The sequence below is a fragment of the Hypanus sabinus genome, chromosome 14 (genome assembly GCF_030144855.1).
Source record: "Hypanus sabinus isolate sHypSab1 chromosome 14, sHypSab1.hap1, whole genome shotgun sequence".
NCBI classification, from domain to species: domain Eukaryota; kingdom Metazoa; phylum Chordata; class Chondrichthyes; order Myliobatiformes; family Dasyatidae; genus Hypanus; species Hypanus sabinus.
In genome coordinates, this window is record NC_082719.1 from 35,880,440 (window position 1) to 35,905,058 (window position 24,619).

Sequence of the window (24,619 nt, forward strand, 5' to 3'; positions counted from 1 at the left end):
GTCCCGTCCCCTTCTCCCTTTTCCTTTCCCATGTTTTTACCTCTCCTCAGGAAATCATCATGCCCAGCAGATCCTGAGGCAGCAGGAATTTCCGGCTGCTCTCTGCATTCCTGGTGTCAGGTAAAGGTCAGGTGACAAAATTGTGACCAAATAGTGCCACAATTCCCATGACTCAGGACCGACACAGTCTTACAAAACAGTGGTCGGGGCTGATATAAGGCCCGAATTCACCATATATATTATGGTGAAGTATCAAAAGAAGTATGTGGGCCAACAGCTTTCAAGATCACTACAAAACAATTTCTTTCAATCCTGTTGAGATCCCTCCTTTTGCTGACGTCTGCGTATATTCTTATAAATTTCACTGAGCTTCCCCAGTTTGAATTCCAACAAATCATGTAAGACTTGTATCTTTGTCTCATCCCTTCAGCCTAATTTTGAAACAAACTTCTAACTTGAGTGTAGGTAACTGATGCAAGGTAGCGCTAAGTTCAAAGACTATCTGTGGTTTCATTGAATATCAGAATAGGACCAAATAGCCTCCTCCTGCTTCTATTTCCTATTTCATTATGTCACGCCAGCAGTAAACAACCCAAAGGAAAGTTCATATCTGCAACAAAGAATTCCCTTCCAGCATACATGGCTGCACATCCATCGCCAGCTGGAAGGAACCATTTTACATATTGGCTTCTGCTCTCCAGACACACCATTGTGCCCAGAAAAGAGCTCCATATTCGGATACACTAATCAGCATAACTTCTTTCCAGCAGTTAGACATTTAAATATTTAGAGAGATGGAAGGGTACACATTTTAACTAAAGTCAAAAACATGTCACATATCTGTAGGAATACGTTCTAAACTACATTCGGCTCTGCAGTAAATCTTATGTTGTCAATGAAGTTGTCATTTTCAGGGCATTCTGGAGCCAGGTTAGATCCTGATTCCCGTTTAACAGCGCATATTTTGCATCTCAATAAAGCAGAAATTAATTTTCTGTAAATCTAAGTCTTCTGTGTAAATAGATAGCTGATTTATTAACTCAAAACTGATTTCAAATGTACAAATTAGATACTATTGATATTAAAAATGCACATAACTGAGCAGAATTTCCATCTTTATTGTCTATTGGCAAAATAGGTGCCCTGAGAAAGCTTCTGCTGAAGAATAAGTTAGCCCCAGCTGCAGAGAAGATATGCCATATCATAAGAGAATTGCATTGCAGAAACTCAAATGTGTGGCTCTCAATACAGATGAAAGCTGCCAGTATATCGCCTCTAACAACCTGATTAGAGATCTTGTGAGAAGCAGGGATCAAAGATCAATGACAGAGGTCTTGTGAAGCAGCAGTCACACTTAGTTGACATTATCTCTATACGATGTGTTGCGAGCATTCAGAAAAAGTTTCGAAGAGTGGACTTCAATATTTAGTGCTCTATTTTGCAATCCTGTCATTAAATAATTTCACCTCGATAGCACCCTTGTCAACTTATGTGTTGGCTAACAGGTACCAGAAAAAGCTGCAGAAAATTGTTAAGGCAACAGGGTCATTTTCACCTTCACTGCCTGGTTTGAAACCTGTCAGAGAGAGTTTTCCATCCCGGTGGAATAAGTCTCATTTCGTTTTGATGCTATTATGTTTTATTTTAGTTCTTTTCTGCAGAAACTTAAAGAACCTTTTCCAAATCTTCCCTTCTATTAAGTCCTACGTTTGTGGAATGGGCTATTGGCCAATTTCTACAATACTCTCACTCACATTCCACCTCACTTCCTGAAGGGTGGGGGGGGGGGGTGCACTTGTGCACATAGTCGAGGGCAGCAGGGTGAGAGACCTGGTAGACCTGTTGCCTCACAGTGCCAGAGGCCAAAGTTCAGTCCTGACCTTTGTGGTGTCTGTGTGGAGTTTGCATTTTCATCCTATGACTAGGTGTGATTTCCAGAAAGATATGTGTGTCACAGTTTAATTGGCCACTCTAAATTAATGGTAGAATCTGGGGCTGGGAGGTGAGGGGTTTAATGAGAATGTGACAAGACAGAATTTGGACACCTGAAGCTGTCCAGTCTGACCATCTTGAAATATAAACAGGAAGACGTGAGATTTTTTGGCAGTTACATAGAAACATAGAAACCCTACAGCACAATACAGACCCTTCAGCCCACAAAACTGTGCTGAACTTGTCCTTATCTTAGAAATTACCTAGTGTTACCCACAACCCTCTATTTTTCTAATCTTCATGTACCTATCCAGAAGTCTCTGAAAAGACCCTATCATATCTGCCTCCATCACCATCACCGGCAATCCATTCTATGCACTCACCACACTCTGCATACAAAACTTACCCCTGAGATCTCCTCTGTACCTACTTCTAAGCACCTTAAAATTGTGCCCTCTTGTGCTAGTCATTTTCACCCTGGGAAAAAGCCTGACTATCCACATGATCATTACCTCTCATCATCTTATACATCTCTATCAGGTCACCTCTCATCCTCTGTCACTCCAAGGAGAAAGGGCCCCGTTCACTCAACCTATTCTCATAAGGCATGCTCCCCAAATCAGGCAACATCCTTGTAAATCTCCTCTGCAAACTCTACGGTTTCCACATCCTTCCTGTAGTGAGGCGATCAGAACTGAGCACAGAACTTCAAAGAGGGGTCTGACCAGATCCTATATAGCTGCAACTTTACATTTCAACTCCTAAATTCTGCAGAGACACATAGGTTATGTTTCAAGTTAATACTTTTTGTCAAAACTTGGAAAAGCTAGAAAGGAAAGAAAAGCTGCATGTAAAGGCAAAAGCAAAATGCAAGCTATGTGACAGTATGGGGACACAAAATTGGTGGTGTGCTGTTTAGTATGGGGTAATTAGAATTAGGGGCATTTCAGATGGAGATGTGGTGGAGTATCTTCTCTCAGAAGGATGAGACATTTTGGAATTTTCTACCCCAGGAGAGTAGATAGAATTATTGTGTATGTTCAAGGCTAAGATTGAAAAAGGAGTCAAGAGGCAAACACAAAAACTTAGTATTAAGTTAACTTTGTTGGCCATTGTTTTAGTGAATGGTGGAGTAGCCCATGCTTTTGTTTCTCATGACCTTGGTTGTATAGGTGTGTCTGGATGATATGTGAATGAGTAGGATTCAAATGGAATCTGAGATACCAGCAGAGAAAAGAATAATTATGAGATATTGGAAATGTTATTTGAAGTTGTTGAATTCAATGTTGGATTCAGTTCTGAAGTCAGCAATATGCTGACTTCAACGATGAGAAAATGTTCCTTGTGCTTACATTGAGCTTTGTTGAAGCAGTGTCAGAGACCAAAGACGGAGGTTAGAGTGGGTTGGGAGGATAATCAAAAAGACAAACAACTGGAAGCTCAGCAGATTGACAGGAGATGTTCTGCAAAGCAGTCACCCTGTCTTTTTTTTCTTCTTTCCAATGTAAAGGAAAACACACCATGTATGTAAATTGCTGTTTTACTTTGAAGGAATTTTGGGGTCCCTGAAGGGAAGCAGTAAAAGGGCAGGTGTTGCAGTTACAATGGCATACAGTGATAAGGTAATAGATATTTGAGGAGATGGCAAAGTAGACTAGAAAGTTGACAAGTGAATAATTTTTCAGAAAACTAAAAGAAGAAGGGAAGGGAAGACATGCTTGGTCCTTGCCTTCTCACAGATCCCTTTTGTTCTCTCTGTCTCTTCACTTCTCTACAAGCTAAAAATAGTTTCATTTCTGACCTTTCCCAGTTCTGATGAATGGTTGGCAACCTCAAATCCTACCTCGGGTTTTCTCTCTCAATTGGTACTTTTGACAGACTGAATATTTCTAACTTTTAATGTTTTATCTCTGATTTGAAATATCTGCATTTCCTTTTCTGATATCTTGGTTCCCCAAGGAACTAAGCTACACATAATGGTATAACCATGATAGTTTTTGGTTCCTGCCGAGAATAAACTTGCATTTAGACAACAGAATCCAACCTGATCCAAGAAGAATTACTGGTAATTAAATTTAAAAATAATTCCTTGTACTGTGTAATTTCCTGAGATGTTACATGTTCCACTTCTCTTTCATTCTTTTCACTACCTAGGATATCAACTACTTCTTCTGGATGAAACATATCTAAGTTCAGGACATTCTATTCATTGCATTCATATTGGGAAGTCGATAAGCAACCCAAATGACTCCTTAGGAAAAATCTATTCAAATCTAACTCTGAGAGTCAGGCTGTCAAAGTGCTTAAATTTTCAGACTCATCCCTTCTGCTTTTATCCTCCTATATGAATTCAGCTAACTTCAAGAATACACATTATCTTTCTATTTGGGACTTTGCAACCTATTACGTTTAATACTAAGTCAATAAAAATCATATCAGAATCAATTCTTGGAAAGAAATTACTGGGAATTCTTCTTCTATTCCTGCTAACATTAATGGGCAAAGACTTGTACAGAATTATTTACAAAATGTGAATAATAAAATTGTAAAGTTATATTTAATTTGATAAAAATTTGGAGATTACATTACAAACAATTCCATAATTAAATCAATGTTGAGTTATTTACAAAAACAAATCATAGTTCATGCACAACAGCATTTAATCTGGTGTTTAAAAGGCTCATTTTCAGATCAGTTTCTGAATTCAAGTTTATTTATTGCAATGAAAAACACAATTAAACTGCTGGAGGAACACAGCAAATCAAGTAACTTCTGTGAAGTGAATAAACCTTTGACATTTCAGGCAAAGAACCGAAGAGGGCAGAAGCCAGAATAAGACACTGGGGGAGGGGAAATGGGTGCAGGGGGAGTTGGCAAGTGAAAAGTGAAACCAGGTGAGGGGGTAGATGGGTGGATGGCTGGGAGAGGAGGATGAAGTAAGAAGCTGGGAGGTGATTTGTGGATGAGGTAAAGGGCTTGAGGGAAATGAATCTTACAGGGAAGGAGATTGGACTGTAGAAGAAAGAAAAGGAGGAAGAGCACCAGAGGGAGGTGATGAGTAGGTGAAGAAAAGGGGTGTGAGGGAAAGCAGGATGGAGTACTTGGTGACATAGGACAAGATAGGACAAAGTCAGCATGGTGTCTTTAAGGGGAAATCCTGCCTGATGAACCTGTTAGAATTCTTTGAGGAGCTTACAAGTTGGTTAGATAAAGGGGATGTAGTAGATGCTGTATATTTGGACTTTCAGAAGCCCTTTGACAAGGTACCACACATGAGGCTGTTTACCAAGTTAGGAGCCCATGGTATTAGTGGAAAGTTACTAAGATTGTTAGAGCATTCGCTGATTGGAAGAATATGGCGAATGGGAATGAAAGGATCTTTTTCAGGTTGACTGCCAGTGACTAGTGGTGTTCCGCAGGGGTCAGTGTTGGGACCACTTCTTTTTTTTGCTGTATATGAATGACTTGGATGAGGGAATAAATAGCTTTGTTACCAAGTTTGCAGATGATACAAACATTGGTGGAGGGGCAGGAAGTGTTGTGGAAACAGATAGGCTGCAGCAGGATTTAGACAGAGTCGGAGAATGGGAAAGAAAGTGACAAATAAAATATAATTTTAGAAAATGCATGGTCATGCACTTTTGTAGTAGAAATAAATGTGTGTAATATTTTCTAAATGGAGAAAATCCGAAAATCTGAGATGTAAAGGGACTTGGGAGTCCTTGTGCAGAACACCCTAAAGGTTAACTTGCAGGTTGAATCAGTGGTGAGGAAGGCAAGTGGGATATTAGCATTCATTTCAAGAGGTCTACAATGCAAGAGCAGGGATGTAATGCTGAGGCTTTAAAAGGCATTGATGAGGCTTCACCTTGAGTATTCTGGATAGTTTTGGGCTCCTCATCTTAGAAAAGATGTGCTGGCATTGGAGAAGGTCCAGAGGAGGTTCACAAGGATGATTCCAGGAATGAAAGGGTGATCATACGAGAAACGTTTGATGGCTCTGGGTCTGTACTAGTTGCAATTTAGAAGGATGGGTGGAGGGTGGGGAAATCTCATTGAAACATTTCGAATGTTGAAAGGCCAAGACAGAGTAGATGTGGAAGGGATGTTTCCCATGGTGGGAGAGTCTAGGACAAGAGGGCACAGCCTCAGCATAGAGGGGTGTCCATTCAAAGCAGAGGTGTGGAGAAACTATTTTAGCCAGAGGGTGGTGAATTTGTGGAATTTATTGCCATGTACACCTGTGGAGGCCAGGTCATTGGATGTATTTAAGGCAGAGATTGGTAGTTTCTTGTTTGGACATGGCATCAACCGTTACAGGGAGAAGACTGGGAACTGAGATTAAAGTGGAGAGATAAAGGATCAGCCATGAATAAATGTCAGAGTAGACTTGAAGGGCCAAATGGCCTAATTCTGCTCCTATGTTTTATGGTCTAATATACAGAAATGTTTTGAAGTTCATTAGAGAGTCAGGGAAAAGAAAAATGTTTTGTAGAAAACATGTATATTGTATACATTTATCTGACATTAAATGTATCTATTAAAACCTATTGAAAAACACTTTGAATTCCATATTTTTCTAAGCTTGCAGTATAAATTACTACATTCAAGTGAAGGGAATCAAGGGATATAGGGTTAATGTAGGATAGTGGCCCGGAGGTAAAAGGTCAATATGAGGTTAGTGAATGATAGAGCAGACATGAGGGGTCAAGTGGTGTCCTTCAACTTCTACTGTTGATGTTCTGAGTTGCTGTGAGACATTCACATTCATTACTTAATTTGCAATGTCAATGAAGCTACTATTTTTGGAAGTTGAAATTTAGACTGCTGAAGTATAACATATTTAGTTTGATAAAACGAACATATTTGAGGGAAAGACTATGTTTAAATGAACATAATTTACATGTATCACCTAGGTCCAATTAGCGTACATCATTGATATGCTGTTACTAACAGTATAATTTGATTCACAAAGCATAAATTTGCAAATGTAAAATACAACCAATTAGCACATTTCAATAACGCTGCTTCTTGTAGTATTTCAATTGCACTTTTAAATTGTTTAAAAAGACATGGATGTTTTTATTAGTTATTAGAAGGGATCTATGAATAATACATTTCTACCAATGATGACAAAATATAAATCACAATTGCATGTGTCCATGCTATATTACTTTTTCCTGCATAAAAACATGAGGTAATACCTTTGAAAAAGATTGATAGGTAATGCAAAACAAAAGCAACCAGAAATTTATTAATTTATTATTTGGAGGTACAGCACAGAATAGGCTTGTCCAGCCCTTCGAGTTGCACCCCTGACAACCCCAGTTTAACCATAAACTAATAATGAGTCATCTTACAATGACAAATTAACCTACCCAGTGCGTCTTTGGACTGTGGGAGGAAACCAGAGGATCCAAAGAAAAGCCATGCATTCCACAGGGAGGACATACAGAGACTCCTTATATTGGACGCTGTGAGCGAACTCCGAATTCTGACGCCCCAAGCGGTAATAGTGCATGCTGACCATGACTCAAAAATGTGTGAAATTTACTTGCAAAATAAAATAGATCAGAATTTACGGAAGAGATGTGTATTTCTCAGATATACTGATAAGGAACATATGCAAATAAAGTCATATTTAATTCTTTGATTGATGTTGTATTAAGCCAAGTCAAGATAACATTAGTTTAATTGCTGTTCCTTGTTTTCACCCGAAGGACTACTTTTCTGTATTAAGCAGTCCTTCAGTTGCTGTCCTGCCCCCGCTATATCTCGTAATAGTTGGAGTCAGTAGTTTACAGTGAATCTGCAGCCCATTGATCTATTCAGTGCTAAGCATGTTCCATGCTGGAGCACACACATGGAATAAAGACCAAAACGGATCAGTACGATCACATCAGCGCAATCATCATTCTAGTCTAACATGTGTATTTTATATTAGTCATTGATTAGTATGATCAAGCAAAATATGATTCATTTCTTTTATCGACACTGAATGGTCCACAATTTTTACGTAGTGACTGGTAGGCACCTGCAACACCACGCCAGGAGTGGTGACAGAAGCAAATGCAATAGCAATGTTTAACAAGCACTTAGGCAGATGCATGAACAGGAAGGGAATAGTTCCGATTAGTATCACAGCAGCATAGACCTGGTGTATTGAAGAACCCACTTCTGTGATGTACTGTTCTACGCACTATTCAATCTTAACCTGCTTATGATCAGCTACTGTGGCACAGGTGAAATATAGAATCAGTAAATTGCCAGTGTTGAGCACTGATACACACTTAATTAACCAGTTTACTGACTTGATGTCTCCCTTCTCATTTCTCCAAAATACAGGAAATGGCTCATAATTTAAATATCAACAAAAATACTTTGAGCAGGCATCATTATGCAAACTTTCATTCTAACAGCCTGGAGCTGTTCTCAAACATTATTATGACATTAAAAGCAATTGGTATCATGAAATAATCCTTCAGGAGGTGACAATATTAAACCAACAATTATAATCCACAAATCAATATTGCATTTGACACATTTTTTACACAAACCATTAGGGAAGCCCTTGGAAGAAATTTATAATACCAACAGCAAATTCAATTTTCCAATACACAATTAATAAAAAAGAAAACTTCATATAATTAACCTGGCTGCTGGAATTCCAAAACAAAAAAAAAATCTTGGATATATCCAACAAATCAGGAAGCATCTGTGGAGAACGACATAACTCTAAATTTATCAGCACAAATACTTCCAGAATTGATGAGTTTTTCAGCAACTTCTGTTTGCATCTAAAATAAAGTTAACTTCCATTCTCCCTGTAAATATTTTCCATTCGATAATCCTTAGCCCTTCACGATCTATTCTTGCTTTGTTGTCTTTAGTTTTGCTCTATTTTGCTAATCCTTTCCTTCAGCCTGTGACACCCACTATCTCATTGAACAACTTCCTTTCAGGAAGTTTTCATGCTCTTTAAACAGCCGGATACCGAACGGTGACTGCACTACTGCAAACATCTGAGCAAGTCAACCTCAGATCTCCGAGGAGCCAGCCAAGGATTGCAAGGAGCTTTTCTCTCAGTTTCACCAGCCTGGTTGTGTCCATGGGAACAAATTTACCTCAGGTGAGAGGTATTTATTCTAGCTTTCTATGCTGCTTCCATTGCCTGTGATAAAGTACAATTGGAATCAATATCTTGGCGATAATATAAAGTCAATATCCTATTTTCACTGGAAATTGCTGACTTGTGATGAACTCTTCTGTGACTGAAGATCAGATTTCTGTGTTAGTACTAATCCATTTGGATGCCAGTGGAGAGGATTTTTGTGCTTTCCTTTTGGCATACCGAAGTTTAAAGATGCAGCCTTCACTCTGGCCATAGCTAAGACCTAATTGCTTTTTAGGATTATAGGGATGATTCTGGGGACAGAGAGGGGAGTTACAAATGGGGATAGGATTTAGGGACAGGGATTTGGGGGAATTAGAGGCCAGGGCAGAGTACTGGCCTTTGCTTTGCGCTCTTTGTGATGAAGGACACCCATTGTTGCATCCAGGATGCAGGCTGGTGTAACCCACCTCTCCGGGACAGCAGGCTGTTGGTGGGTTCCAGGATCAGGGTTCTGCGTGGGCAGGAGAAATGAGGGCCAGTTATCCAACACCAGAGAACAAAGCCTTGCATTTGCCACTTGAGGCCTGGAGTCCAGGATTCACATCCAGGGCCCTCATTTATTATCGTTGGCAAGCCCTGGGTTGATGCCAAAGATCGAAGCCCAAATTTTGATTGGAAGTCTGGAAACCAATGCCCGATTACCAGGGCCCTGGCTCAGTGAGTCTGTGAGTCTACTGGTGAAGTTGAAAGCCCAATTTCTTCAGTCCCGAGTCCACTGGAATTTGAAGGCTGAAGGTAGATTGTTCTGGGGTTGGAGGACTGTCTGATTGTGTATATAGGTGGGGGGGGGGAGAAATGGGACTTGTTTTGCTGTTGTTGTTTTGTTGCATTACTCCATTAATGTTGTTGCTTGTACTGTTCTGTGAACATTGTGATCATGCTGTGTTGGCCCAACACTTGCGAGCTGCTCCCACACTTCCTTAGTTGTTGGTTGTTAAGACAAACAGCACATGTCACTGTGTGTTTCATTGTATGTGTAATACATAATGAATCTGAAACTGAACTGGAACTTATTGCAATAATTTAATATGCTTAATGTGTAGCTCTTTGGAATTTGAACAAACATATTCAGTTTATTTTTAGTTATTGAAAGCTGTCAGCTAGATTCTCCACCTTGGATTCACAGCCAGATTGACCATTTCCACTTGTCCATGTCAAAGGGCCAGACATGGATGACCAACCTCATTGGCTGTTTCTCCCCTAAGGTTGTAGGTGAGACCTGATCAGTGAATGGCCTTAGATGACATAGCATGGAGGACCCATTTTAGAATGATTCTGACACGTATTGCCAGAAGGCAAACGGCAGGTGGAATGTTACTTTCTGTCAAACCTGCCAATGACTTTAACCGTTTTTCAGTGTGTGGTGAACTACATATACCTGTCTGGACACGACCCCCCCCCACCCCGCCACTGACTGCTCCTGTGGCTCCTCCCACAGACCCCTGTATAAAGGCGATTGGAGGCACTGCTCCTCCCTCAGTCTCCAGGATGTTGTGTGATGGTCTCTTGCTGCTGACAGTGCTTTCTTCCAGCTAATAAAAGCCTATCTCTTGCCTCATGTCTCCGAGAGTTATTGATGGTGCATCACGGTGTTGCTGATATTAAGAGACATTTAAGAATAGTTAATGCTGAAATAAATGTTTAAAGCATTCTCTTTGCCCACTAACATGTAGGTCTGGAATACACACCATTATCAATAAGTTCTCTGGTTTTACACCGGGTCAGACCTAGGATTTAATAGTGATTCTTGGAGCAGAATTCTAGAGAATTCCAGTAAATTTGGTCCCTGCCACTGAACTCTAATGTGGACCCTGGCAAATGATTCTGCGAGACTCAGGTTTCCCTGTTTGGCAATGCCTGTGTGACAGACTGAGATTTACAGTTTTTACATGGCAGAAGAGGTAACTACTGACTGCAGTCAGTGAGATTCAGCCTAACATTTCGGGTTAATGATGATCTTCCATCATTTCTGATCAATCACAATTGTCTAAAAGCTGACTCTGTATAACTCATGCTTACTTTTGTTGACTTCATCTTTTAAACATAGTTGTATAGGTTTCAATAATATTTTATTAATACTCACCTTAGTTCAGTTTCAGAATCTATTTTCAACCTCCTTATCAATTTTCTGGTCATTATAGCAGCTTCCTAAAGCTCTCCCAGGCTTACCGTGTCGTTTGGCAACATAAGGTTATAAATTTGAAAATGAAAATTGAATTTAAATGCTTAAATGGACACTTGGTAACCATCCTGCAAATATTTTATGTTGATTCACAAAGAATACAATGAGTAGGGCATTTCCAGTTTCCTAAGTTTGTACAAAGTTTTAAATAATAGTCAACAATTACTCAGTTGAAGGATGAAAATATGCTATTTGTCCCAGCAGCTCAATGCCCTTGCATGCATTTTGTATGAATCCCCTCCCCACTGCATATCTAACCTCACGGACATGCTGTCCTTTTTATTTCTTTGTTTTTATGTAAATGCACCTAATTTGTCCTCTCAATCACCATTTACATCAGTGAGTGATACATTCTGATTATTGACTTTGTATGATTAATGGGGTTGTGTTAGGGGATATTTAAATTGCCTCAGTTTTGACTCGGCTACCCAGGGTGTCACGAGCCTGGATGGGTTGGAATTTGTAAAATGTGTCCAGGAAAGTTTCCTAAGATAAAATATAAATGGCCCTACTCTGGAAGGTGCAATACCGAACCTCCTGTTAGGGAATGAGGTGGGTCAGGTAACTGAAATTGCAGTCAAGGAGCACTTTGCCTTGTAACCATAGCTTTTATTAGTTGTAAGATGGTGATAGAAAAGGATACGATAGGTCCAGAGATGAGTCCTGAACTGGAGCGGGACAGGATCTATCAGAGATCAATTGAGTAGGCTTGATTGACAGAAAAGGAATGACTGCCAAGTGGGAGGATTTTAAAAATGCGGTAAGTGTCCAAGAGCAGTATGTTCCAGTTAGTGAGAAGGGTACATCTGTCAAGTTTAGGGAATCTTGGCTGATAAAGGTATTTTGAGGCTCTGGTCAAGAAAAAGAAAGAAGCATACATTGCGGTTTAGGAGATTGGGATCGAGTGAAACCCTTCATGACTATAAGATCAAGTTCAAGTTTAATTATCATTCAGCCGTACATGAATACAGCTGAATGAAACAGCATTCCTCTGGGGCCAAGGTGCAAAACATATTACTAACAGCTCAAAGCACGCAGCATATAGTGCATAACACATATGGTTACCATAGCAGAGAAGGTTTTAAGAGATTAAGAACACTTTTAAGAGGCAAAGGCAGAGTATGAGGTCCATCTAGCCGTAAAATTAAGAGAAGTCCCAAGAAGTTATCTATTTATTTATTTAGAAATGCAGCATGGTAACAGGACCTCCTGGCCCAAGGAGCCAGTGCTACCCATTTGGACCTATGTGATCAATTAACCTACCGATCGATACGCCTTTGCAATGTGGGAGGAAGCCAGAGCACCCAGAGGAAACCCACACAGTCACGGAAATAATGAACAAACTCCTTCCAGATAGCGGCATGAATTGAACTCAGGTTGCTGGGTGATGCACGCCATTACGCTAAACTTCATATTACTGTGTCATCCCCCCAAATTAATCTCAATTTTATTTTGCTTTCACTCTCACAGATCCACCCCTCTTCCCCCCCCCAGATATCTCCCAACAGATTTGATCACTCAGCCACACTGCTGTGGCAGTCTGCAGCAGCCAGTTAACCCACCCACCTGCAGGCACTTCAGATGAGTGAGGAAACTAGAATGTCCAGGTGGAGCCAATGCAGTCGTTGTGATTGATGCTCATGCCATCACATCGGGGGGGGGGGGGGTTACCACACGGAATGGGAGGCATTGCTCCTCTAACCTGGCTGTGGCCTCATTGGGGCTGGAGAGAAGGCTATGGAGCAACATGCTGGAACGGGAAGTTGAAATGAAATGGGTGGCCATTGAGAAATCCTCCCTTACGCCTTCTCACCCGATACTTCTCCCCTCCCCCGCCTCCTTATTCTGGTTTCTTCCACCGGTCCTGGTAAAAGGTCAGGGTCTCAGCCTGTAACATCAACTGCTTATTTCCCTCCATAGATTCTGTCTGGCGCAAGATTCCTCCAACATTTTAGATGATAAAACCATAAGATAGACAGAAGAAGTTATAGTGTCACAGTAGCATTGCAAGTCCACAGATATACAAATACTAGAAGAGAAGTAAGAAAGAATAAAAAAAAAGTTACCTTGGACAGTCTAACAGGAGAAGGTCATCACTTCCTTGGCTATAGTTTCTCATTAGACAGCCTAATGGTGAGGGTAAGAATGACCTTATAGAGTACTCTTTGAAGCAGCATAGTCTATTACTAAAAGTTGTCCTCTGTTCAGCCAGGGTGGCATGCAGAAGGTGAGAAACATTGTCCAGAATTGCCAAGACTTTCTATAGGGCCCTTTGTTCTACCTTGGTCTGCACTGTGTCCAGTTTGAGTCATATGACAGATGCAGCCTTTTTAATCAGTATATTGAGCTTGTTGACCTCACCCGTGTGGATGCCATTACCTCAGCACACTACCACATAGAATATAAGACATAGGAGCAGAACTAGGCATTTGGACCAACAAGCTGCTCATGGCTGATTTATTATACCTTTCGTTCCCCATTTTCTTGCCTTTTCCATGTAACATTTGATGCCCTTAATAATCAAGAACCTATCAAACTTCACTTTAAATATACCCATGGACTTTGCCTCCACAGCCAGCTGTGGCAATGAATTCTGCAAATTCACTACCCACTGCCTAAAGAAATTCCTTCTCATCTCCATTTGGATGTGTTGCTCAAAATTTCCAGCATCAGTAGAATCTCCTGCCTGGAATCTGGGCGCTCAGAAGCAAGACAGCCTGAAGTCTGTTTGGTTTGTGAAGCATTTTTAGGTGGTTACAAATCATTATCTTAAATGGGATTCATTATTGTCTTAATTTGTAAGACGGATCAAACCAGCAAGTCAAAGGCTGTATGAGGCATATATCAGGATGCTCTTTATCGAACACAGCTTGGCATTCAATACAGTCGTTCCCTCAGAACTAATCAATAAGCTTCAAAACTTTGACCTCAGTACCTCCTTGTGCAATTGGGTCTTCGATTTCCTCCCGTGCAGACCCCAGTCAGTTCAGATCAGCAACAACATCCTCTCCACAATCTCCATCAGCACAGGTGTTGCACAAGTCTGTGTGCTTAGCCCCCTGCTCTACTCACTTCACACTCATGACTATGTGGCTAGGCACAGCTTTAATACCTTATTTAAGCTGGCTGATGGTACCACTGTCACTAGCTGAATCAAAAGTGGTAATGAACCACATATAGGAAGGAGATTGAAAATCTGGCTGAGTGGTGCCACAACAATAAATTCTCACTCAATGCCAGCAAAACCAAGGTGTTGATTATTGACTTCAAGGGGAGGAAACCAAAGGTCCATTGGCCAGTCTTCATCCCGGGAATTGGAGAGGATCAGCAACTTTAATTTCCTTCATTTTATCATTTCAGAGGACCAGTCCTGTGCCCAGAATATAAGGGTAATTACAAAGAAACCACAGCATTGCTGAGAAGTTTGCAAAGATTCGGCATGACATCTGAAACTTTGACAAACTTTGTGGTGAAAGTATATTGGCAGATTGTATCACAGCCTGGCATGGAAACACCACGTTCACTGAATGGAAAATCCTACAAAAAGTAATAAATATGGATCAATCCATCACCGGTAAAGCCCTCCCCACCACCACTGAGCACATCTAAATAGAGCACAGTTGCAGGAAAGAAGCATCCATCATCAGGGACGCCCACCACCAAGCCATGATCTCTTCTCGCTGCTGCCATTGGGAAGAAGGTACAAGAGCCTCAGGACTCACATCACGAGGTTCAGGAACAGTTATTAACTTTCAACAATCAGGCTCTTGAACCTGATATCTTTACTCAGTTCCACTTGCCCTATCACTGAACTGTTCCCACAACCTATGTTCTCACTTTCAAGGACTCTTCATCTCATGTTCTTGATATTTATTGATATTTATTGCTTATTTGTTTATCGTTATTATTTCTTTTGTATTTGCTTAGTTTGTTGTCTTTTGTACATTTGTTGTTTGGCCTCCCTGTTCATTACAGTCTTTCATTGATTCCATTATGGTTCTTAGATTTACTGAAAATATAAATTTCAGGGTTGTATATGGTGACATATGTGTACTTTGATAATAATTTCTTTGAACTTTGAAAGTAATTGAAAATGATCAGATCCATTAGATAAATTTCCAATATAACTTAATGAAGCAGTAGCATGATTAACAAAAACTGTAAGTATGAGATGCATAATGGGTTATTTTTAGCATTATTAAAGAAATATGGCATATACTCATCATCCTCAATTAATTAGTAATTGCTGCTGGAGCATCTGTAGGAAAACAGGCAGTTAAAAAACAGGATGGTTCACCAGAGATAAGGACAATGTAAACTGTTTCTAAGGCCACATGAAAGTAAGATTTCAGGGATAGCTGGAACACAATTAAGATAAAAATACAGTGGTAACTAGTCTCATGACAGTGAGAAATGAGGCCTGGGATTGTGCAGAGCCCCTGTATGCTTGAAACATAACCACCAGGGACTCCAGACTGATCAAAATGAATGTACTTCTGTTGAACCTGAAGAACAGAAGATGTGAGTGATTCTTTTCACGACAACAGTGCCTTGTCTGGATCCTAACCTCTATCCACCATCATTCACTTATCACTGAATGTTTGCCATTACAACTCCCAGGTTGCTTTGAATGATGCTTCGCAACAATCACACTTCTCCCTCAGCATCTCAATCAATTTTGAACTCTCAGTGGCACTTCTTTGTTATTTTTCATAATATGTTGATTAGAGCCGTTGATGGTACTTCAATTGTGCTGCAAAGATGGCCTCAGTGTAGATGGCACCGATAAGTGGCAATGCTTTGTGTGCAGCTCCAATGGGAATCATAATTCCTGTTTAGAACCACTACAGCTGAAATCCACAGTTACAGGCATGGGTACTTCAGTAAACAACATGGCTTTAAAACATTTTAAAAAGGTCTACAGATACTCAAAATTGATGAAACCCGGACAGCAGACTCGGGTGGTGCGCACAATTCCTCCTTAAGAAAACGAAAGCAGGGAAGGCGTGCGAGTCTACAGATAAGATTAAAACATAGAGCCCTCAGACACCCCACTCCCAATTACCCTGCTTGTGGATTTACATGCTCTGGAAAATAAAACTGAAGACCTCAGAGCAAGATTGCAGTATGAGGGGGATATTAGGGCTGACTGTGTACTATTCTTCACGGAAACATTGCTAATCTCTGCTATTTTGGAAGCAACGCTGTGGCTTGATGGCTTCACCATTTTCTGTAAAGACAGGACTTCTCAGTCTTTTAAGTGCCGAGGAGGTGGAGTATGCTTTACGATCAACTCTGGTGGGCCAATCAGCAGGGAGAGCAGTTCACAGTGAGGAGGTGTCTTGCCAGATTGTGGCACTTGTTTAAAAGGAGTGCTTTGTGGGCATTCCAGGGGCCCAGTCAGCAGTGGGAGCAGCACAGAGGGGAGTAAATAACAGTACCGAAGGGACAAATGCAGTGACCATTGTTGGGAGTGGGCCAGTGGTGAGAGTACGAGTGTCGGGCTTTGGCTCAAAGGAGGCTTTGGCTTTGGGTAAGTTGTACGGATAAGTTTCTGTTAAGTTTCCCTTTTTTTCTTACTTTGTCCGGGGTACTTAGTATAGTTTAAATGGCTGTTGTGTCTTCCACATGCCAGATGTTGGGGTTGTAAGAGACCCAGAATCTCTGAGGGATCTACATCCAGCTGCAGCTCCTTGAAGACCACATTAGGGATTTGGAGCAGCCACTAGATGAGCTTCAGCTTGTACGGGAGATGAGATCATTGATTGAAGTTACAGGGAAGTAGTCACCCATAAGTTGCATGAAGCAGGTAGCTGGGTGTCTGTCTGGAGAAAAAATAGGAAGGCAAATAGGCAGTTAGCACAATGCATCCTTTTGGCCATTCCCATCAATCATTCCCCTTAAAAACATCAAGACTGATAAATCCCCAGGGCCGGATATGACACACCCCAGGTTGTTGTGGGAATTGAGAGAAGAGATTGTTGCAGCATTAGCTATGATCTTTGAATCCTCTTTGGCTACAGGGGAAGTGAAAGTGAACTGGAGAATGCCAAATGTATTTCCGTTGTTTAAAAAAGGTAATAGGGAGAAACTTGGGAACTATAGACTGGTGAGTCTTATGTCGGTGGTAAGCAAACTACCGGAAAGGATTCTTAAGGATAGGATCTATGAGCATTTGGAGAAGTACAGTCTACTCATGGATAGTCAACATGGCTTTGTGAAGGGAAGATCGTGCCTCACAAGCCTGATTGAGTTTTTGAAGAGGTAACAAAAGAAATTGATGAAGGTAGGGCAGTGGATGTGGTCTACATGGACTTTAGCAAGGCATTTGACAAGATCCCTCATGACAGACTCATCCAGAAAGTCATGAGGTATGGGATCAGTAGAACCTTGGCTGTTTGGATAAAAAATTGGCTTAAAGGAAGAAAGCAGAGGGTGTTTGTGGAAGCAAAGTATTCTGGCTGGAGGTCGGTGACTAGTGGAGTGCCGCAGGGATCTGTCCTGGGATCCTTGCTATTTGTGATTTTTATAAATGAGCTGGATGTAGAGGCGGAAAGATGGGTGAGTAAGTTTGTGGATGACACGAAGATTGGAGGAGTTGTGGATGGAGCTGCAGGTTGTCAAAGGTTACAAGAGGATATTGACAGGCTGCAGAGAAAAATGGGCAGAAAAATGGCAAATGGAGTTCAATCCAGATAAATGTGAGGTGGTGCATTTTGGAAGGACAAACCAGAAGACTGAGTGCAGGATTAATAGTCAGTTACTTAAGAGTGTGGATGAACAAAGGGATTTTGGTGTTCAAATCCATACATCCCTCAAGGTCGCTGCACAGGTTGATAGAGTAGTTAAGAAGGCCTATGGGATGCTTGGCTTCATTAACAGGGGGATTGAGTTCAAGTGTAGAGAGGTCATGTTGCAACTCTACAAATCTCTGGTAAGACCGCACTTAAGAGTATTGTGTTCAATTCTGGTCACCTAATTATAGGAAGGATGTGGAGGCTATGGAGAGGGTGCAGAGGAGATCTACCAGGATGTTGCCTGGTTTGGAGAACAACTCATATGAAGCAAAGTTAGCAGAACTGGGACTTTCCTCTTTGGAGTTTAGAAGAATGAGAGGGGACTTGATAGAGGTCTACAAGATTATGAGAGGCATAGATAGGGTGGCTAGTCAGTACCTGTTTCCCAGGGCACCAATAGCTAACACCAGAGGGCATATGTACAAAATTAAGGGAGGGAAGTTTAGGGGAGACATCAGGGTTAAGTTTGTTTTACACAGAGGGTTGTGAGTGCCTAGAATGACTTGCCAGGGATGGTGGTGGAGGCTAAAATATTAGGAGTATTTAAGAGCCTCTTGGACAGGCATATGGATAAAAGAAAAAATAGAGGGTTATGGGGTAGTGTGGGTTTAGTACTTTTTTAAAGGATTATATGGGTCAGCACAACATGGAGGGCTGAAGGGCCTGTACTATGCTGTAATATTCTATGGTTCAATCATGAGTATACTGTTCTGGATACTGTTGTTGGAGATGACCTCCAAGAGATAGCCACAGAGATCAGTTTACTGGCATTGAGCATGGGTCTGTGGTGCAGAAGGGAAAGAGAGAGAAGAGGGGAGCAGTAGTGATAGGGGACTCAATAGTCAGAGGAACAAACATGAGATTCTGTGGACAAATACAGGACACCCACATGGTATGTTGCCTCCCAGATGCCAAGGTCAAGAATGTCTTGGATCATGTCTACAGCATTTTGGAGAAGGAAGGAGAGCAGCCAGATGTCTTGGTACATAGTGGTACCAATGACACAGAAAAAAAGCAAAGAGGCCCTGAAGAGGGTATTTAGACAGCTAGGCAGAAAGCTGAGAACCAGAACCTCCAGGGTTGGAATTTCTGGACTGATACCTGTTCCACAAACCAGTGAGGGTAGAAGCAAGATGATTTGGCAGATAAATGTGTGGCTGAGAAGCTGGTGCAGGGGGCACGGTTTCAGGTTCTTCCATCATTGGGATTCCTTCTGTGAGAGGTTTGACCTGTACAAAAGGTATGGGTTGCAGCTGAACTTGCAGGGAACCAACATTTCCATGGGAAGGTTTCTTAGAACTATTTGGAGGGTTTAAACTAATTTGGCAGGGGCATGGGAACTGGAATGAAGGGATTCAGGATATGACAGATTATAAAAATACAAAGACAGCATGCTGTCAGGCTATCAGGAAGGACAGGCAGATGATAGGACAAAATTGCAGCCAGCAAGGTGAGTATTAGTGCATTAGGAATGCTGAATCAAAAAGGGTAGCAAATATAGTACTCGAAATATTATATCTCAATGCACGGACTGTAAGAAATAAGGTGGATAATCTTGTTTCTCGTTTACAGATTGCCAGATATGATGTTGTGGTCATCAATGAATTGCGGCTGAAGGATGGTTAGAGTTAGGAGTTGAATGTCCAAAATTACACATGGTATTATAGGAATAGAAAGGTAGGCATGGCTCTGCTAGTAAAGGATGGCATCAAATCATTAAAAAAAAAGAGACATAGGATCAGATGGTATTGAATCCTTGTGGGTTAAGCTAAGAAACTGCAAGGGTAAAGGGAAACTGATGACAGTTATGTACAGGCCTCCCAACAGTAGCTGGAATGTGGATTACAGATTATAATGGGAAATAGAAATGTACATCAAAAGTACAATGTTATGATAGTCATAGGAGATTTTAATATGCAGGTAGATTGGGAAAATCATGTTGGAAATGGATCCCAATAGAGTGATGGCTTTTCAGAGCAGTTTGTCATTGAGCTTAGTAGGGGAACAGCTATACCAGATTGGGTGTTATGTAATGAATCAAAGGCAATTAGGGAGCTTAAGGTAAAGGAACACTTTGGAGCGAGTGATCACAATATGACTGATTTCAACTTGAAACTTGGTAAGCTGAAAGGTAAGTCTGACATAGCAGTACTTCAGTGGAGTAAAGGAAATGACAGTGGTATAAGAGAGTAGTTGTCCAAAGTAAATAGGAAGCAGATGCTGGCAGGAATGACAGCAGGGCAGCAATGGCTTGAGTTTCTGGGAAAAAAGAGGAAGGTGCAGGATTGATGTATTCCAAAAAGGAAGAAATACTCAACTGACGATATTGTACAACTGTGGCTGACAAGGGAAGTCAAAGCTAATGTAAAAGCAAAAGGGAAGACATACAACAAAACAAAAATTAATGGGAGGACAGAGGATTAGGAAACTTTTAAAAACCTACAGAAAGCAACTGAAAAGAGGGAAAAGATAAAATATGAAAGCAAGCTAGCAAACAATATCAAAATGGATAGTAAAAACTTTTTCAAGTATGTAAAAAATAAAAGAGAGATAAGAGTAGATATAGGACTGCAAGAAAATGAGACAGGAGAAGTAATAAAGGGGGCCAAGTAGACTGCAGATGAACTGAAAGAGTATTTTGCATCAGTCTATTCTGTAGAAGACACTTCAGTGTGCCAGACATTGAAGGGTATGAGGGAAGAGAAGTGAGTGCAGTTAGAATTACAAGGGAGAAGGTGCTCAAAAAGCTAAAAGACCTAAGGGTACATAAATCACCCAGACCAGATAAACCTCAACCTAGGGTTCTGAAAGAGATAGCGATAGAGATTGTGGAGGCATTAGAAATGATCTTTCAAGAATCACTGGACTCAGGCATGGTGCCAGAGGACAGGAAAACTGCAAATGTTACTCCACTCTTTAAGAAAGGAAGGGGGCAGCAGAAAGGAAATTATAGACCAGCTTGCCTGACCTCAGTGGGTGGGAAAGTGTTAGAGTCAATTATTAAGGATGAGGTTATGGCGTACTTAGTGACACAGAACCAGATAGGACAAGACTTTGCCTGATGAACCTTTTGGACATCTTAGAGGAGATTACAAGGAGATTACAAGATAAAAGGGACGCAGTGAATGTTGTATATTTGTATTTTCAGAAAGCCTTTGACAAGGTGCTACACATAATACTGCTTACCAAGTTAAGAGTCCATGGTATTACAGGAAAGTCACTAGCATGGTTAGAGCATTGGCTGATTAGTAGCAGTGAGTGGGAATAAATGTATCCATTTCTGATTGGCTACCAGTGACTAGTGGTTTACCCCAGTCACTGGCAGCCAACAAAATAAATTCAACCAACCGCGATTGAGAAAACCCGGAAGTTTACATTGTATTAGGTATTATATCTAGAGATGATTTAAAGTATATGGGAGGATGTGCGTGGGTTATCGTGCATCAGGATCGACAAAAGTCGGAAGTTCTCTTACTAAGTAAAGTAAGTCCGAACAGGTACAACCGGTATTTTTTAGCGTCAGTTAGTCAAACGTTTGTCTTAGTATATAGTATATATTTTACCTTTCTATGCATATAAACACAAGAATGTATGTTTCAGTGCCAGGCTCAGGAATGGAAGTTCCCGAGTTCGATCCAGTGACAGATCGCTCCCTAGCGCACTCTCCATCTGTGCCTGGTTGATGTGGAGGATCAAAAACCCAATAATTAAACTGCTGCATTGCTTAGCAACAATTGTAGCTTTCAACGGGGCAGGGCCTTTCTCACTTTATCATTTAAAATTGTTCTGATCGTTGACCGACTGTAGCCTAATGCTTTTCCAATGACCGATGGTGTTTCACCTCCTTCTGATCGCTTTATTATTTCCGCTTCATTTTCAATCGTGATCGTGATTATTTTTGTGAATGATAACACTGCGGATTCAGAGCTCTGCTGCCAGGTCCTAATGTCCACTGCACTGCGACAGGTTAAATCAGGTCTGGGATTCCGCAGGGTCCTAAGGTTCACTGCATTGAGACAGGCTGAATAAGGGACTTGAGCATCTGTGTTTTTTGGTATCCATGAGGGGTCCAGGAACTGATCCCTCGCAGATAAGGAGGGCTGACTGTATCTCAATGATTTAGATGATGGAATAGATGGTTTTGTTGCCAAATTTGCAGATGACACAGAGATTGGTGGAGAGGCAGGTAGCTTTGAGGAAATAGAAAGGCTACAGAAGGACTTAGACTATGAGAATAGACAAGAAAGTGGCAAATGAAATACAAAGCTGGAAAGTGCATGGTTATGCACTTTTGTAGAAGAAGTAAATCCAACATGCAGACTATTTTCTAAACAGGCAGAAAAACCAAAAATCTGAGATGCAGAGTGACTTGGGAGTCCTTGTGCAGAACACCCTAAAGATTAACACAGTTTGAGTTGGTGGTGAGGAAGGCAAATGTAATGTTAGCATTCATTTCAAGAGGTTTAGAATACAAGAGCAAAGATGTGATACTGAGGCTTTATAAGGCACTAGTGAGGCCTCACCTTGAGCATTGTGAACAGTTCTGGGCCCCTCATCTTGGAAAAGGTGTGCTGGCATTAGAGAGGGTACAGAGTAGGTTCACAGGGATGATTCCAGGAATGAAAGGGTTATCATACGAGGAACGTTTGATGGCTCTGAATCTGTATTCACTGGAATTCAGAAGGATGAGGGGGATCTCACTGAAACCTTTTGAATGTTGAAAGGCCAAGACAGAATAGATGTGGAAAGGATGTTTTTGATGGTGGAAGGGTCTAGGACAAGAGGGCACAGCATCAGGGTAGAGGGGTGCTCTTTCCAAATAGAGATGCAGAGAAATTTCTTTAGCTAAAGGGTGGTGAATTTGTGGAATTGATTGCCACATGCAGCTGTGGAGGACAGGTTGTTGGGTGCACTTAAGACAGAGATAGACTTGTTTTTGATTGGACATGGCCTCATCTTGGGTATTGTGAGCAGTTTTATACCATAAGACCGTAGAGCAGAATTAGGCTAGTCAGCCCATCATGTCCGCTCTGCGACTCCATCACGCTGACCCAGGATTCCTTTCAACCCCATACACCTGCTCTCTCACCATATCCCTTGATGCCCTGACCAATCAGGAATCTATCAACATCTGCTTTGAATATAACCACAAACTTGGCCTGCACTGTGATCCGCCACAGAGCATGCCACAGATTCACCACTCTTTGGCTAAAAAAAATTCTCCTTACTTCTTTCTGAAAGGTCACCCTTCAATTTTGAACCTGTGCCCTCTAGTTCTGGATCCTCTCAATATCCACCTTATCATGTCCTTTCAACATTTGGTAGGTTTCAATGAGATCCCCATGCATTCTTCTAAGTTCCAGTCAGTACAGGCCCAAAGCTGCTAAACACTCCTCATATGTTAACCACTTCATTCCCAGAATCATCCTCATGAACCTCCTTTGGACTCTTTCCAATGACAGTACATCCTTTCAGAGATAAGGGACCCAAAACTGTTGACAATAATCCAAGTGCGGCCTGACTAGTATCTAACAAAGCTTCAGCATTATCTCCTTGTTTTTATATTCTATTCCCCTTGAAATAAATGCCAACAGTGCATTTGCCTCCTCTACCATGGACTCAACCTGTAAACTCACCTTCTGGGAGTCTTGCATGAGGACTGCTAAGTCCATTTGAACTTCTGATGTCAAAATTTTCTCCCTATTTGGATAATAGGCTGCACTTTAGTTTCTTTTACTAAAATGCGTTATCATGTTTCCCAACACAGTATTTCATCTGCCACATTTTTTCCCAGTCTTGTTTAAATTTGTCTAAGTCCTGCTGCAATTGCATTGCTTCTACAATACTACCTGCCCCTCCATCTATCTTCTTATCATCCACAAATTTTGCCACAATCTACATTTTGCCACAATTCCATGATCTAAATCATTGACAAACAATCTGAAAAGCAGCGGTCCCAATACTCACCCCTGAGGAACACTACTAGCCACTGGCAGCTAACCATAAAAGGACTCCTTTATTCCCATTCACTGCCTCCTGCCTGGCAGCCATTCCACTATCCATGCCACTATATTTCCTATAACACCTTAGGATTTTATCTTGTTAAGCAGCCTTATGTGAGGCACTTATCAAATGCCTTCTGAAAATCTAAGTGAATGACATCCATGCCTCTCCTTTGTCCATCCTGCTTGTTACTTTCTCAAAGAACTCTAATTAACAGATTTTCCTTTACAGAAAACATGCTGACTTTGACTTAATTTATCATTAATTTCCAAGTACCCCGAAACCTGGACCTTAATAATTGACTCCAACACTTTCTCAACCACTGTGGTTAGGCTAACTGGCCTATAATTTCTTCTTTTTTGCCTTCCTCCCTTCTTAAAGAGTAGAGTGGCATTTACAATTTTCGAGTCCTCCAGGACCATGCCAGAATCAAGTGATTCTTGAAAGCTCATGACTAATGCATCCATTATCTCTTCAGCAACCCCTCTCAGGACTCTGGGATGTAGTCCATCTGGGCCGGGTGACTTCTTT